The sequence below is a fragment of the Diceros bicornis genome, chromosome 41, assembly GCF_020826845.1.
Source record: "Diceros bicornis minor isolate mBicDic1 chromosome 41, mDicBic1.mat.cur, whole genome shotgun sequence".
NCBI lineage: Eukaryota > Metazoa > Chordata > Mammalia > Perissodactyla > Rhinocerotidae > Diceros > Diceros bicornis.
This window is the reverse complement of record NC_080780.1, coordinates 11,881,836-11,900,570: the sequence shown is the minus strand read 5'-3', so window position 1 is coordinate 11,900,570 and position 18,735 is coordinate 11,881,836.

Below are 18,735 nucleotides of genomic sequence, written 5' to 3'. Positions count from 1 at the left end.
CCTATCAGACCCTCCTACCCAGTGACGACCAGCCCTCCCTCACAGCTCCCTGCTGTGTTTCTCTACAGCACTTGCTCTTTTCTTGCTCACATCTTTGCTTTTGTCCATTTCCCCTCTAGACTGTGATCTCCTGGCAGGCAGGGGCCACTTGGTCATTTTCATCCTGCACTTCGGCCCACCAGGACACCTGGCACAGGGTGAGTCCTCAGTGCACAGCTGCTGAATGAGTACATGGGAAGATCTTGCACCTCTCCCTCTGCTTTTGACCAACATTGATTGTGGAGATGAACACAAGTAATAGGAGCTACAAGTTGTTTCTGAGGCAAGGGGACAGCCAGAAAGACCTCTGGTTGACTCTTCACTGGTCCAGGAGGTCAAGTAAAGCTCAGAAGACTCTGTGTAAATTCAAGGTTTACAGCAGAAGGACTTGATGTATATATATATTATGTAATGGTTACCAAAATACGTTTAGTTAACATCACTCACCAAACAGACATAAAATGTTTTTTCCTGGTGATGAGAAGTTTTAGGATTTACTCTCTTAGCAACTTTCAAATGTACCACATAGCAGTGTTAACTTACACAGTGCTGTATATCAAGTATATCTCGATACAACTGAAAAAAATAAAAACAAAATCTAACTGGCCACCACTGACACAAGAGGCTGCCCGCCCCCTGGTGGCCAGCACTAGCACTGCAGCCCTCACCAAAACTCCACCAAACAGAAAGGAACCTTTCTTCAGATGTCCTCAAGGCAGAGGCTCTCCAGGGTCCCAGAGGTAAAGAAGAAGGACCTGTCACCTTCAAGGGAGTGGGGTGAATCTCGGGAGCCTACCTTTCCCCCCATCTTGCTGTCCCCCACCAGAAGTCCTCTTCACTCTTGAGGCATGCAACTTTAACCAGGACAATGACTCCCCCATGCCTCCAGATGAGGACCCCGAGGGTCCAACAAGGACTGGTCTTCTCCCTCATCTCTAGACTTTGTGTCCAGTGCTCTGGCATCTTCTTCCTTATCCCCATTTCTCATCCACCCAAGCCCCCAAGTCTCCTCAGTTCTAAATGATCTCAAGTGGGTGGAAAGCATTTTCTCAGCATTTCAGAGCACAGTAGGACATCAACAGAGAACCTAGTACAACAGACACTTTGAGAGTGCATGGAACATTTGGAGTCACCCGCTACATGCACTACACTTTATACAGGATGACCCTAACTAAGGTCTTCTCTCCTGTTCCCAATGCCTCCACAAGAGGAGGATGGGCTCACAGTTCTTGGTGCCCACGGAGGTGTACTGCAGGACCCCAATCCTGTGCTCTCCAAGCTGGGCCAGGGATGAGTCTGCAACAGGTAGAAACCTAGGAACCTTAGGGATTCCTCTGCCCATCTCTGGGCCCCTGGACAAGTATCTAGGAGAACAGATGTTATGGTCCCCTGGGAGAGCTACCTCCAACATCTCTTCTTCCTGCCTCTTGTCAATTCCCCCAAGTCGGCTCTTCTTTGACTGCACCTCCATGGGCCCCACATGAGAAGTCACCATGGGTGGGTGTGCCTGGATGCATGCGATGATGAGGAGAGGAAAATGACCCCATATGGAGATGGGTGGGCAGCAATCCCCTAGGGTCTTAATGCCTCTTATTGCCAAAGGGAACCTGAGGGAAGGGGCGGAACCTTGGCCAAGGAAGCTGGAGCTGTGTCTAGTCTTTGGGGCCCTGCCTACCTCCTGTGGTTTGAGCCAGTACTTACCTCTTTATGGCCTAGTTTCCCAACTGTACAGTGAAGGGTAATATGTGCAAGAGCACACCAAGACAAGTCATCAGCCCCATCGATACATTAAGTACACTGTAAGTGTATTGAATACATTAATATTGCTGTGCAATCATCACCACGATCCATCTTCAAAACACTTCTCATCCTGCAAAACTGAAACTCTATACCCATTCGTGAATAACCCCCCATTCCTCCTCCACCTAGCAAACACCATTCTTTTTTTTTTCTAATTGTTTGTTTATTGCAGTAACATTGATTTATTACATTGTATAAATTTCAGGTGTACATCATTATACTTCTATTTCTGCATAGATTACATCATGTTCACCACCCAAATACTAATTACAACCCATCACCACACACATGTGCAGAATTATCCCTTTCACCCTCCTCCTTCCCCCTTTCCCCTCTGGTAACCACCAATCCAATCTCTGTCTCTATGTGTTTGTTTGTTGTTGTTGTTATCTACTACTTAATGAGGGAAATCATACGGTATTTGACCTTTTCCCTCTGACTTATTTCACTTTGCATCATACCCTCAATGTCCATCCATGTTGTCACAAATGGCTGGATTTCATCGTTTCTTATGGCTGAGTAGTATTCCATTGTGTATATATACCACAGCTTCTTTATCCATTCATCCCTTGATGAGCACTTAGGTTGCTTCCAAGTCTTGGCTATTGTGAATAACTCTGCAATGAACACAGGGGTGCATGTATCTTTACGCATTGGTGTTTTCAAGTTCTTTGGATAAATACCCAGCAGTGGAATAGCTGGATCATATGGTAGTTCTATCCTTCATTTTTTGAGGAATCTCCATACTGTTTTCCATAGTGGCTTCACCAGTTTGCACTCCCACCAGCATTGTATGCGAGTTCCCTTCTCTCCACATCCTCTACAACACATATTGTTTCCTGTCTTGTTAATTATAGCCATTCTGATGGGCGTGAGATGATATCTCATTGTAGTTTTGATTTGCATTTCCCTGATAGTTAATGATTTTGAACATCTTTTCATGTGTCTGTTGGCCATCTGTATATCTTCTTTGGAGAAATGTCTGTTCAGGTCTTTTGCCCAGTTTTTAATTGGGTTGTTAGTTTTTTTTTGTTGAGATATATGAGTTCTTTATATATTTCGGAGATTAACCCCTTATCCGATGTATGGTTTGCAAATATCTTCTCCTAATTGTTAGGTTGTCTTTTTGTTTTGTTGATGGTTTCCTTTGCTGTGCAGAAGCTTTTTAGTTTGATGTAGTCCCATTTGTTTATTTTTTCTCTTGTTTCTCTTGCCCAGTCAGACATGGTGCTTGAAAATATGTTGCTAAGACTGATGTTGGAGAGCGTACTGCCTATGTTTTCTTCTAGAAGTTTCATAATTTCAGGTATTACATTCAAGTCTTTAATCCATTTGGAGTTAATTTTTGTGTATGGTGTAAGGTAAGGGTCTACTTTCATTTTTTTGCATGTGGCTATCCACTTTTCCCAACACCATTTGTTGAAGAGACTTTCTTTTCTCCATTGTATGTTCTTGGCTCCTTTTCAAAGATTAGCTGTCCACAGATGTGTGGGTTTATTTCTGGGCTTTCGATTCTATTCCATTGATCTGTGTGTCTGTTTTTGTGCCAGTACCATGCTGTTTTGGTTGCTATAGCTTTGTAGTATATTTTGAAATCTGGGAGTGTGATACCTCCAGCTGTGTTCTTTTTTCTCAGGATTCCTTTAGCTGTTCAGGGTCTTTAGTTGTTCCATATAAATTTTAGGATTCTTTGTTCTATTTCTCTGAAAATTGTTGTTGGAACTTCTATAGGGATTGCATTGAATCTATAGATTGCTTTGGGAAGTATGGACATCTTAACTATGTTAATTGTTCCAATCCCAGAGCACGGAATATCGTTCCATTTCTTTGTGTCTTCTTCAATTACTTTCAGCAATGTTTTATAGTTTTCGGTGTACAGATATTTCACCTCTTTGGTTAAGTTTATTCCTAGGTATTCTTTTTGTTGTAATTGTAAATGGGATTGTATTCTTAATTTCTCTTTCTGCTACTTCGTTGTTAGTATATAGAAATGCAACTGATTTTTGTATGTTGTTTGTGTATCCTGCAACTTTACCGTATTCGTTTATTACTTCTAAAAGTTTTTTGGTGGATTCTTTAGGGTTTTCTATATATAAAATCATGTCATCTGCAAATAGTGAGAGTTTCACTTCTTCCTTTGCAATTTGGATCCCTTTTATTTCTTTTTCTCAAACACCATTCTGCTTTCTGTCTCTCTGAATCTACCAATTTCAGGAACTTCATAGAAGGGAAATCACACAAGGCTGTATTTTTGTGACTGGCTTATTTCATTTAGAGTAATATCCTGAAGGTTCATCCATGGTGTGCCATATCTTAGAATTTCCTTCCTTTGTTAAGGATTAATAATATGCCATTGTATGTATATACCACATTTTGCATATCCATACATCCCTGGACAGATACCATAGCCGGGCCCAAAATCAAGCCCAAAATAAAATGGGGCCCCAACCAGATTTTTATCAATGGTCCCCTGGAGACTACTTTCTTAAGCCACGTTCCATATATTTACTAAGGATCTAGTCTTGGGCCATGAGTTGTTTTTCAGAAACTCTGTTTTTCCTCCTTGAGGAAGTTTCAACAGGTTTGAGCCAGTGAGACCACAAGACGGCTGACAAGACTCAAACCATGACTGCACAAGTGACCAGAAGATGACCTGGGGGACCAAGAACTCCCCTGCCGATGATGTTAAGGACACTGCCTTTTGAACGTGGGATGTATGACAGAACATGAAAATCTTCTTGTGCAAAATGCCTAAGACTGCCCCCAACATCCCGCACCCACTCCTTTGTCCTTAAAATGCCCTTTTCAACAGCCCATTAGGGAGAAGGATTTAACCTTTGTCTCCTGTCTCCCTGCTGGCCAATCTCGTAATAAAGCTTTTTCCCTTCTACAAGAGCGGGTATCCCATGGTTGGCTTAAGGGGTGCATTGGGCAGTGAGCCCTTCCTCTGTTACAATACTTGGGTGGCTTCCATGTTTTAGCTATTATGAATAATGATGCTATGAATATGGGTGTTGAAATATGTTTTGTAGAACATACTTTCAACTCTTTGGGGGGGGGTATATACCCAGAATTGGAATTGCTGGGTCCTATATAATTATATTTTTAATTTTTTTAGGAATTGTTATACTGATTTCTACAACAACTATATATTTTATATTCCCAAGAAAGTGCACAAGGGTTCCAACTTCTCCACATCTTGGCCAACACTGATTCTATTCTTTTTATTCTTCTTCTTTTTTTCTTGATAGATGCCAACCTAGCGAGTGTGAGGTGGTCTCTCACTGTGTTTCTGATTTGCATTTCCCTAATGATTACTGATGTTCAGCATCTTTTCACATGCTTATTGTTCATTTGTAGATTTTCTTTGAGGAAATGTCTACTCATGTACTTTGTTCAATTTTGATTTTGGTTGTTTGTTTTTTGTTGTTGAGTTTAGTAGTTCTCTATCTATTCTTTTGAGGCACAAAACTTTTTAATATCCATGAAGTCCAGCCCGTGTATTTTCTTATTTTATTGGCTGCTCCTTGGGTGTCATATCCATGAAATCATTACCAAATCCTATCTTGTAACGTTTTGTCTTATGTTTTCTTCTAAGGGTATTATACTTTTAGCTCTTACATTTAGGTCTTTGATCTACTGGGAATTAAGCTTTGTATATGGTATTAGGTAAGGGTCCAAGTTGATTCTTTTGCATGTAGATATCCACATTTTCCAGCACAACTTGTTGAAAAGACTTTTCCCCATTGAATAATCTTGGCACCCTTGTCAAACATCATTTGGTGACATACATGAGGGTTAACTTCTGCGCTCTCAATTCTGTTTCCATTTGTCAATATGTCTGTCTTTATGCCGTGACAATGCTGTTTTGATACTGTAGATTCGTAGTAAGTTTTCAATCAGGAAGAATCAGTCCTCCAACTTAGTACCTGCTTTCAAGATTATTTTTGGTATCTGGGCATACTTGAGATTCCATAAGAATTTTAGGATGGGTTTTTTTCTATTTCAGCACAAAACGTCTTTGGGATTTTCATAAGGACTGCACTGGATTTGTTGATCTCTTTGGATAATGTTGACATCATCACAATAAGTAGTCTTCCAATCCATGGTGATGGGATGTCTTTAATTTCTAGTAGTGCTGGGTGGCTGTTCAGTTTGAGGGGGTGGCACTCCTCGAGGTAGTCGTGCAGAAACCCATAATTCCTCCTCACTGTGCCTTCACCATTTTCTTAGAACCATTGACAATCAACAGAGGGGAAAGTGCATGTAAAATGCATGTGGGAAGTTTTCAAGGACTGGGTGTGCATGGAGCAAACATTTCTTCCACTCCTCTCCATTAGCAAAAACTACTGAATGAACCAGCAGACTCAACACCTGGGGCTACAGACTCAACCAGCAGACCCCAACAAATGGGAACTGTGCACTGACCAAGGGCCAGGGACTCAGGTTCCTGGTAGAATCATCGGCCAGCTCAAGCTGACCTGCTAAGCCTTTGTCTGGCACTGCAGACTAGCCAAGGGCTAAGACTGATGCTCTGATAGAGCATCCTGTCAATCTAGACTGACCCATTGACCCTGGACTGGAAAGCCAGTTAGATCAGGAGCTCAACTCAAAGACAGGTGATCTCAGATCTGAGAGGAACTCACCCACAGTGCTTGGAAACAGCAAAAAAGATGGAGAACTCAAAGGTTTTGCGGGTACCAATGCCTGTGTTTCTCATCCCTGAAGCCATCAGATGTCTCCTTTGGATTCCACTGCTGCCACCAAACTGGTACAAAATAAAATAAAACTGAGTAAATTTTAAATCTCTTGTTGGCTTTATTCAACAGTTCATGAATCAGGTAGCATCAAGTCTAGCAAAGAGAAAGGAGTTCCAAGGAGCTGTACAAAATGAAAGACTTTTATAGGCAGAAGGGAGCAGGAACAAGGAAGTTACACTAGACAAAAAAGTGGGTTGGTTACTGCAAGGTTACATTCTTTTAGGGGGTGGCAGAGTTCTATCAGGAAGATGACCTACCTGCTGCTCATCAGGTGATTCCCAATTGACTGGTTTAAGATTCCGTTCCTGGGAGGGCCAAAAGTCTAATTAAGTCTCCACTTGTTGATGTGGGGCCTAAGCGGCTCCATTTGGGTCTGGTGTCTTGTTTTAAACACATGACTTCTGCTGGTCCGATTTCCCCAGTTACACTCCAGTCCGGCCCCCTCAACACCATAATCTCACACACACAGCTCCTCCCGACACTATCATGACATCTCCCACCACACATCCCCTATACTTTCCACACTGCCAGCAATATGCTTCACAAAAAACACCACCATTTATGTCCAATGGGCTGAGAGGGTTGCCCGTGCACAGGGAATCAGGAGTCGCAGGGTCTGTCACTTGGCCTCCAATCACCTATTGTACCCCAGCTGAAGGGCTTACCCTGTGGAGAGACTCAGTTGTAGCCAACTCCATCGAACAACATCATCTTTGTCCCAGGCTTCCTTCAAAATGCTCCATCCACTTTCTGCCCCAACTGCTCCTTGAGGGGTCATTTTGGGGTAGCCTTCGAGGCCACCTTGGTGATTTTATGCCCAGGCCCAAACAGCTCTTGGCCCACAAACACTTTAACCATATCCCCTGAAATCATATAGCACAGGTAACCAGTGAATGGGTGCAAATTACTGGTTTTACCTCAAGACCCCTAATGAATATTTTACACCAGGAGCATCGACTTTTGGGTTTTACTGTGGGCTGATATCACAAGGCTCTCATCCAGTGAGATTCTCTCTTCCCCAGCCCTGTGAGCAGCTTTCTCCAGGCTATATTATGGAGAATATAGAATAATAGAATATTATTGTCTCTCTCTTGGCCTGCTTCCCTCAGGTCGCAGGTCCCCTGAGTTTCCTGCCCTGACTGGCTACCACCAACCCATAGAAACAACATCAGTGCTATAGTACTGGGTGTTCAGTTCTACTAGGATTGACTGACTGGACTGGGCACAGGTGCGGTGGCCCTACCCACACAAAATCAGGAAACTGAGGCAACTAAGAAGTATCAACAACCTTAACACAACATGGACAACAACTCTGTAAGAACATATCCTAGCCCTTGAACAACACTCTCATGAGTCTCTTGCCTAAATGGTTTTAGAAAATGGCCTAGCACTAGACTGTCTATACTGGCCAAGGAAGGAGGGGCTTGTGCCCTTCCTAGAACCACTTGCTGAATGTACATCAACACACAAGTTCAAACCTACCTCCACCAAATGGTCCAAGAGGTTAAAATATTGCATAATATTACCCAAATCTTTGAATAGATACCAAAGGCCCCCGAGATCACTGACCTATTTTCATGGCTGGTCTCTCCAAGTTGGGGACAATGGAAACGGACTGGATTTTAGACTGTTGCTTGTATAACCATAGGATTTGTTACCATAGTCCTCATCGGATGTTTACTCTCTTGGCTACAACATGCCCTACCCCTAATAATTCCATTAATTACACTTATTAAATATACCAACTTAAAATTAACCAATACCATGATTAATTTAAAAAATTCAAAATTCTTATGTGGGAAATCTGCTTAACATAGAATACACCCTTTTAAGCATTTCAAAGTATACAGTTCAGTGGCTTTTAGCACAATGATTATGTCGTGTGGCTATCACCACTATCTAATTCCAGAACATTTTCAACACCCTCAAACAAACCCATACCCATTCACACTCTATTTTCTCCTAACCCAAGCCCATGGAAACAACTCATCTGTTTTCTCCGCCTATGGATTTACCTATTCTGGACTTTTCATTCAAAAAGCATCATGCTATCTGTTGCCTTTGTGGATAGCTTCAGTGAGCACACATGTTTCAAGGTTCATCCATGGCCGAGCATGTAGCAGTACCTTATTCCTTTTTATGGCTCTATAGTATCCTATATTATGAATAAGCCACATTTGGTTTATGCAGTCATAACTGGATAGAAATTTGGGTTTGTTCCACTTTTGGACCATTGTGAACAATGTTGCTTTGAATGTGCATGGGCAAGTTTGCTCTTTTGGACATATCTACCATGGGCCTCTCCAGGTCAATGGTAATTCTAGGTTTAAGGATTTTGAAAATGCCAAGCTGTTTTCTACAGTGGCTGCATCATTTTACTTTCCCACCAGTAATGTATGTGGGTTTCCCTTTCTCCACATTTTTACCAACACTTGTTATTTTCCAGTATGTTTAATAGAGCCTTCATTTTGAGAGTAAAATAGTATCACACTGTGATTTGAATTTGCATTTTCCTAATAATTAATGATACTGAGCATCTATCTTGTGCTTACTGGCCATCTATGTATTTCCTGGTGACATGTCTATTCCAGTTGGTTACCCCATTTCATTGACTTGTCTTTTATAATTGAGTTCTAAGACATCTTTATACATTCTCAATATTAGAGCCTTCTCAGTTATGTAAGTTGCAAATAGTAGGAGACTTCAATACCCCACTTTTAACAATGGATAGAATATCCAGACCAAAAATCAGGAAATAGCGGACATGAAAACATTAAATACTAAATGAACCTAGCAGACACACACAGAACATTTTACTGGACAGCAACAAAAATGCACACTCTTCTCAAGGACAAGCAGACTATTTTCCAGAACAGATCACATGTTAGGTCACAAAACAAGTCTTTCTTTTTTTTTTTGTGAGGAAGATCAGCCCTCAGCTAACATCCTGCTGAATCCTCCTCTTTTTTTTGCTGAGGAAGACCGGCTCTGAGCTAACATCTATTGCCAATCCTCCTCCTTCCCCCCCCAAAGCCCCAGCCCAGGATCCAAACCCCAGGCCGCCAGTAGCAGAGTGTGCACACTTAACCACTAAGCCACGGGGCCGGCCCCCAAGTATTAACAAGATTAAGAAACTGAAATAATACCAAGTAACTTTTCTAAACACAATGGCATGAAACCAGAAGTCAATAACAGAAGGAAAAGTGGAACATTCATAACACGTGAAAGTTCAACAAAAATTCTTAAACTTAAAAGTAGATCAGGGGGCCAACCCATGCTGTAGCAGTTAAGTGTGTGTGCTCTGCTGCTCGCGGCCTGGGTTCGAATCCTGGGCATGCACTCATGCACGCTTGTCAGGCCATGCTGTGTTGGTGTCCCACATAAAGTGGAAGGCGGTGGGCAAGGATGATAGCTCAGGGCTGGTCTTCCTCAGCAAAAAGAGGAGGATTGGCATAGATGTTATCTCAGGGCTGATCTTCCTCACAAATCAAAAAAAAAGGAGATCAAAGAAGAAATCCAAAGGGAAATTAGAAAATATCTCAAGACATACAAATGAAACAATAGGGGCTGGCCAGGTGGCACAAGCAGTTAAGTGCATGTGCTTCTCTGTGGTTTACCAGTTTGGACCCCGGGCACACACCAACATACACCTTGGCAAGCCATGCTGTGTCAGTGTCCCATATAAAGTGGAGGAAGATGGGCATGGATGTTAGCCCAGGGCCAGTCTTCCTCAGCAAACAAAAGGATTGGCAGATGTTAACACAGGGCCCATCTTCCTCACAAAAAAAGAGAAACAATAAACACACCAAAACTTATAGGATGCAGCAAAAGTAGTACTAAGAGGAAAGTTTATAGTGATAAACTTTATATTATAAGAGAAGAAATATGTCAAAGAAACAACATGACTGACAACACACAGCATTAGAAAAAGGGAAAATGAAACCCAAAGTTAGCAGAAGGATGGAAGTCACCAAGAGGAGAGTGGAAAAAAATGAAAAACAGTATTGATTAGAAAGATCAATAAAAGTAAAAGTTGATTTTTCGAAAAAATAAAATTGAGAAACTCAGATAAAATATCTAGGAAAAAAAAGAGATGACTCAAACTAAATCATAAATGAAAGAGGAGGCATTACAACTGATGCTTCAGAAAGAAAAAGATGAGAAGAGACTATTCTGAACTAGTGTACACTCATAAATTGGATAAGCTAGACAAAATAGATAAATTCCTAGAAACAACCTAAGAAAGCTAAATCACCAAGAAATAGAAATCTTGAACAGACCTATAACAAATAAGCAGACTGAATCAGTAATCAAATACCTCCCAACAAGACTGGACTTCTCCACTCTGCCTGACTTCACCACAGACCCCTGAGCCAGCCTGCCCCAGCGCCAGGCTGACTCCTGTGGACCTGGCTGGCTCCCTGTAGGCTTCTGAAAATCCAGGCCCCTGGCTCACCCTGGAGCATGCCAGCTCTGGTGGCCCCAAGCAGCATCCTTGACACCAGGCTCCCACCAGGCTCCTGGGAACCCAGGCCCCCATCTCAGCCTAGGGGCTGCCAAATTCAACAGCCCAAGGTGGCTCCTGTGACCCCAAGTGGTGTCCTTGGAACCAGGCTCCTGGTGGTCTCTGGTGAATCCAGACCCTGGCTCACCCAAGCTCCTGCCTACTCCAGGCAGCCACAGGCAGCAGCCACAGCCACAGGCAGTTTTGACAACAGGGCACCCAGTGGGCTCCCACAAACCCAGGACCGCAGGTCACTCCAGTACTTGCTGGCCCCAGCAACCCCTGGTAGATTCCATGGCACCAGGCTCCCCGGGGGCTGCTGGGAACTCAGGCCCATGGCTCACCACACCACCTGCCAGTTCCAGCAGCCATAGACAGCTCTCATGGAACCAGGCTCCTGGCAGGCTCCCACAAAACCAGGCCCCCAGCTCACCCAGGTGCTTGCTGACTCAGGCGGCCCCAGGCAGCTCCCATAGCACCAGGTACCAGCAGGTTCCCAGGAACCCAGGCTTTCATCTTGACCCAGTGCCTGCTGACTTCTGCAGCCTCAGGCAGCTCCTGTGGCCCCAGGCTCCCAGCAGGCTCCCAGGAATCCAGACTTCTAGCCTGCCACAGCACAAGCTGTCTCTCATGACACCAGGCTCCTGGCAGCCTCCTGTGAACCAAGACTCTCAGTTCATCCCAGCACTGGCGAACTCTCATGGCCCTGGATGACTCCTGTGGCTGAAGGCTCTCAATGAGGACCTGCCAAACCAGGTTCCAGTGGGACTACTCATGAACTCAGGGTCCCAGCTGTGCCCAGGGCCAGACACAATACCGTGGACCTAAGCGTTCCACTCACCCACTCACCAGGCTGCCCAAGGACTCCAGCAGCAAGCCTGCCCCTGGACACCACCAGATGGCCTACCCAGGAACCCTAGATGGGCTACTGTGAAGGCTTTGGTTTGCTAAAGCCAGTCTGTAAAGAGTGAAAGAGGTGCCTACTTCCTCAAATTTGCAGACACCAATGGAAGGCCACAAGCATCACGAATAATCAAAGACCCATGACACCACCAAAGAAAAAGAATAAAACTTCAATGACTGACCAAGAAATGGAGATATAAGAACTATGTGACAAAGACTTCAGAACAACACTCTTTGAGAAATTCATACAACTCTAAGGAAACACAGATAGACTACTAAAGGAAATAAGGAAACAGTGCATGAACAAGTGAGAAGTTCATCATAGAAACAGAAATCATTAAGGAAAAACAAACAGAAATCCTAGAGTTGAAGAACACAATGACTGAACTGAAAAATTCAAGAGAGCTTCGAAATCAGATTCAACCATGTACAAGAAATAATTAGTGAACTAGATGTGTCATTTGAAATCATCCACTTAAAGAAGCAAAAAGAAAAAAGGAATGGAAAGGAATGGGGAAGACAGTGTGAATTATGGGATACCATGAAAAGAAATAGATAAGCATTATTAAATTAACAGAGGAGAAGACAGGAAGAAAGGAAAAAAAGTTTACTTAAAAAAAAAATAGCAACTGACACCTTCCCAAATCAGGGGAGAGATTTAGATATCCAAGGTCCTGAAGCTGATCTGTCACCCTAAAATTTCAAACTAAAACTTTCTTCTCCAAGACACATTATACCAAAACTATCTAAACTCAAAGAGAGGATCAAACAACATGATCAAGTTCAACATGATGAAAATCAATGAAAGTGATACACCACATTAATAGAATGAAAGATAAAAATCATAAAATAATCTCAATCGTTGCAGAAAAAGCAGTTTGACAAAATTCAACACCGCTTCATGATAAAAACTCTCAACAAAGGGTTACAGAAGGAACATACCTGAACATAATAAAAGGTTTACACGACAAAACCCACAGCTAACATCATATTGAATAGTGAAATGTTGAAAGCTCTCTTGTTAAGACAAAGAACAAGATAAGGGTGCCCAGTCTCAACACCACTCTTCAACATACTGTTGCAAGACTCAACCAGAGACATTTAGCAAGAAAAAGAAATAAAATGCATCTAAATTGGAAATGAAGAAACAAAGTGGTCTCTGTTTGCAGATGATGTGATTTTATACAGAGAAATACCTAAGGACTCTCCCCCCAAACTGTTAGGACTAATAAACAAATTCACTCAAGCTGCAGGAGACAAAATCAACATATACAAATCTGTTGCCTTTCTGTACACTAACAATGAACTATCTAAAAAAGATATAAAGGAAAAAATCCGATTTACAATAGCATCAAAAACAGTAAAATACTCATAACTAAATTTAACCAAGAAGGTGAAAGATCTAGACACTGACAACTATAAGACATTGATGAAAGAAATCAAAGACACAAAGAAATGAAAAGATATCTTATGTTCATGGATCAGAAGAATTAATATTGTTAAAATGTCCATGCTACCCAATGCTATCTCAAGATTCAATGTAATTCCTATTAAAATTCCCATGACATTTTTCATAGAAATAGGGCAAACAATCCTAATATTCATGCGGATCCACAAAAGACCTCCAATAATCAAAGCAACCCTGAGAAAGAAAAAGCTGAAGGCATCACAATTCCTGATTTCAAACTTTATTACAAATCTATAGTAAGAAAAACGGTATGATACAAGTATAAAAAGAGACACATAGACCAATAGAACAGAATCAAGGGCCCGGAAATAAAACCACACACATACATTTTGCTAACAGTTGACTAGTCAGCTAAGAAGACTCCATGGCGAACGGATAGTTTCTACAATAAATTGTCTTGGGAAAACTGGATAACCACATGCAGAAAACTGAAATTGCACCCCTATTTTACACCACTTTAAAAATGATCCTAAATTGAATTAAAGACTTAAATATAAGACACCAAATATAAAACAACTAGAAGAAGATATAGAGAAAAAAGTCCCAAGAAACTGGTCTTGACGATGATTTTTTTGGATATAACATCAAAAGTACAAACAACAAATGCAAAACTTAACAAGTGGGATGACATCAATCTAAAAAGCTTCTGCACAGCAAATGAAACAATTTGCAAACTGAAGGGGTTCATATCCACAATATATAAGAAACTCCTACAGGGCTGGCCCCGTGGCTTGGTGGTTAAGTGCACGTGCTCTGCTACTGGCGGCCCGGGTTCAGATCCCGGGTGCACACCGACGCACTGCTTCTCTGGCCATGCTGAGGCCACGTCCCACATACAGCAACTAGAAGGATGTGCAACTAGGACATGCAACTATCTACTGGGACTTTGGGGAAAAAAGGGGGAGGAGGATTGGCAATAGATGTTAGCTCAGAGCCGGTCTTCCACAGCAAAAAGAGGAGGATTAGGATGGATGTTAGCTGAGGGCTGATCTTACTCACAAAAAAAAAGAAAGAAACTCTTACAACTCAACAGCAAAGAAACCAACAAAACAATATGAAAATGGTCAAAAGACCTGAAAAGATACTTTTCCAAAGAAGACGTAAAAATGGTTAACAGGTACATGAGAAAATGCTAGTAATCACTCATCATCAGGGAAATGAAATCAAAACTACAATATCACCTCACACCTGCTAGAATGGTTATTCTCAAAGAGACAACAGACAATAAGTGTTGGCGAGGCTGTGTAGAAAAGAGTACCCTTTGCACTGTTGGTATGAATGTGAAAAAAGAATATGGAATTTTCTCAAAAAAATAAAAATAGAAATACTATATAAATGAGCAATTCCAATTCTAGTTGTATATCCAAAGGAATTGAAATCACTATTCTGAAGACATATCTGCACTCCCATGTTCATTTCAGCATTATTCACAAACTGAGGACATGGATACAATCCATGTGTCCAACAATGAATAAATAGATAAAGAAAATGTGAGATATATGTACACATACATGAAATATATGATGCAATATTATTTAGCCATGCAAGAGAATGAGATCTTGCATTTTGTAACAACACGGATGGACATTGAGGTATTACGCAAAGTGATATAATCAGACAGACAAAGACAAATACTATATATTCTCACTAATATGTGAAATCTAAAAAAGCCCAACTCAAAAGAATAGAGACTAGAATGGTGTTTGCCAGGGCCTCGGGGGTGGGGGAAATGGGGAGATGTGAGTCAAAGTGCACAAATTTCTAGCTGTAAAATGAATAAGCTCTGGGGATCTAATGTACAGCATAGTGACCATAATTAACAATACTATATCATAGACTTAAAAGTTGTTAAGAGAGTAGATCTTAACACATGAAAAGATGTTCAAAATCATTAACTATCAGGGAAATGCAAATCAAAACTACAATGAGATATCACCTCACGCCCGTCAGAATGGCTATAATTAACAAGACAGGAAACAATATGTGTTGGAAAGGATGTGGAGAGAAGAGAACTCTTATACACTGCTGGTGGGAGTGCAAACTGGTGCAGCCACTATGAAAAACAGTATGGAGATTCCTCAAAAAATCAAGGATAGAACTACCATATGATCCAGCTATTCCACTGCTAGGTATTTATCCAAATAACTTGAAAACACCAATGCATAAAGATACATGAACCCCTGTGTTCATTGCAGCGTTATTCACAATAGCCAAGACTTGGAAGCAACCTGAGTGTCCATGAATGGACAAATGGATAAAGAAGATGTGGTATGTATACACAATGGGATACTACTCAGCCGTAAGAAATGATGAAATCCAGCCATTTGTGACAACATGGATGGACATTGAAGGTATGATGCAAAGTGAAATGAGTCAGAGGGAGAAGGTCAAATACCGTATGATGTCCTTCATTAAGTCCTGTTATTAAGTAGATAATAACAACAATAAACAAACACATAGAGACAGAGATTGGATTGGTGGTTACGGGGGGGGGGGTGAAAGGGATAATTCGGTGTGGTGATGGGTTGTAATTAGTATTTGGGTGATGAACATGATGTAATCTATGCAGAAATAGAAGTATAATGATGTACACCTGAAATTTATGCAATGTAATAAATCAATGTTACTGCAATAAACAAAAAATTTTTTTAAAAAGTGATCGCTAGAAAAAACAAGTTAATTATGTGAGGGAATGTAGGTGCTAACTAACTGTATTGTGGTAATCCTTTCACAAATCATCATCTTGAACACCTAAAACTTACATATGTTATATGTCACTAACATTTCAAGAAATCTAAAAAAAAAGATCTCTCAACAAAGTAAAACACAGGACCATATGACTTCAGTGTTGATTTCTACCAAACATATAAAGAAGTATTAAAAACAAACCTTCTTACACTCTGTCAAATATTGAAAAAGAGGGAACACTTCCAAACTCATTTTATGACGCCAGCATCACCCTGATACCAACATTAGACAAGGACACTAAAAGAAAATAAAATTACAGACCATTACCTTTAATGAAAATAGATGCAAAAATCCTCAACAAAATACTAGCAAAGTGAATTAAACAGCGTATTAAAAGAATTATACACTACCACCAAGTGAAATTCATTCCTGATATACAAGGGTACTTCAACATACAAAAACAGATCAATGTAATATGACACATCAAGAAAATGAAGGGGAAAAAAAACATGACCATCTCAATTGATGCAGAAAAACCGTTGGACAAAATTCAACACCCTTTCATGATAAAACACACAGCAAACATAATACTCAGTGATGGAAGACTGAAAGCTTTTCCTGAAATCTCTAAGATCAGGAACACGACAAGGATGCCCACTTTCACCACTTCTATTCAACACAGTACTGAAGGTTCAAGCCAGAACAACGAGGCAATAAAAATAAATAAATAAAAGGCATCCAAATGGGAAAGAAAGAAGTAAAATGGTCTCTGTTTGAAGATGATATCATCTCATATGTAGAATATCCAAAAGACTCCACAAAAAAAGCCGTTTGATCTAACAGATGAATTCAGGAAAGTACCAGGATACAAAGTCAATACACAAAAATCAGTTGCATTTCTATACACGAATCATGAGCTCTCTGAAAAGTAAATTACAAAAACAATTCATTTATAATAGTACCAGAAAGGATAACATGCTTAGGAATTAACTTAACCAAGGAGGTGAAAGGCTTGCACCACAAAATCTACAAAACATTTCAGAAAGAAATTAAAGAAGACATACATAAATGGACACACATCCCATGTTCATGGATTGGAAGGCTTACTATTGGTAAAGTGTCATTAGTACCCAGAGCAGTCTACAGATTCAATGTAATCCCTATCCAAATCCTAATGATGTTTTTTGCAGAAATAGAAAAACTCGTCCTAAAATTCACATGGAATCTCAAGGGACTCAGAATAGCCAAAACAATCCTGAAAAAGAAGAACAAAACTGGAGGACTCACACTTCCTGATTTCAAAACCACAGTAATCAACAGTATGGTATTGGTATAAAGACAGACATAGAGACCAATGGCATAGAATAGCCAGCCCAGAAACAAACCCTCACATATATGGTCAAGTGATTTTTGACAAGGGTGACAAGACCATGTAATGGAGAAAAGTTTCTTTTCAACAAATGCTGCTGGGAAAACTTGATATCGGCATACAGAAGAATGAACTTGGACCCAGATCCAACACCATATACAAAAATTAACTCAAGGACATAAACGTAAGACCTAAAATAAGAAAACTCTTACAAGAAAACATAAGATAAAATCTTTATGACACCAAACTCGGCAACGATTTCTTGGATATGAAACCAAAGGCACGGGTAACGAAAGAAAAACAATGGACGAATTGGACTCCATGAAAATTTTATAAGTTGGTACATCAAGAGGCACTGTCCACAGAGTAAAAAGGCAACCCAAGAGTGGGAGAAAATATTTGCAAATCATAATTCTGACAAGAGACTGATATCCAGAATATACAGAGAAATCCTAAAACTAAACAGCTAAAAAACAAGCCAATTCAAATATGGGCAAAGGACTTGAAGAGACAGTTCTCCAAAGAAGACTTACAAATGGCATATAAGCACATGAAAAGATGCTCAACACCACTAATCAGTAGGGAAATGCAAATCAAAACCACAATGCTACACCACCTCACACCCACTAAGATGAGTGCTATGGAAAAGACAGAAAACAACAAGTGTTGGCCAGGATGTGGCGAAATAAGAACGTTTGTACACTGTTGATAGGAACATAAAATGGTGCAGCCTCTATGGAAAGCAGTATAGATATTCCTCAAAAAATTGACTATAGAATTATCATGTGATCCAGCAATTCAACTTCTGAATATACACCCAAAAATTCTGAAAGCAGAACTTGAAGAGATATTTGTACACCCATGTTCATAGCAGTATTATTCACAATAGCTAAAACGTGGAAGCAACCCCACTGTCCACTGACACATGAATGGATACACAAAATGTAGTATATTCATACAACAGAATATTATTCAGCATTACAAAGGAAGCAAATTCTGCAATATGCTACAAATGGGTTAACCTTGGGGACATTATGCTAACAGAAATAAGCCAGTCACAAAAAGATAAATACTGTATGATTCCACTAACACGAGGAACTGAGAGTAGTCAAAATCACAGAGATGGAAAGTGGAATGGTGGCCCCCAAGGGCTGGGGTTAGGGGGAGAAGGGAGATTTATTGTTTACTAGGTATAGAGTTTCAG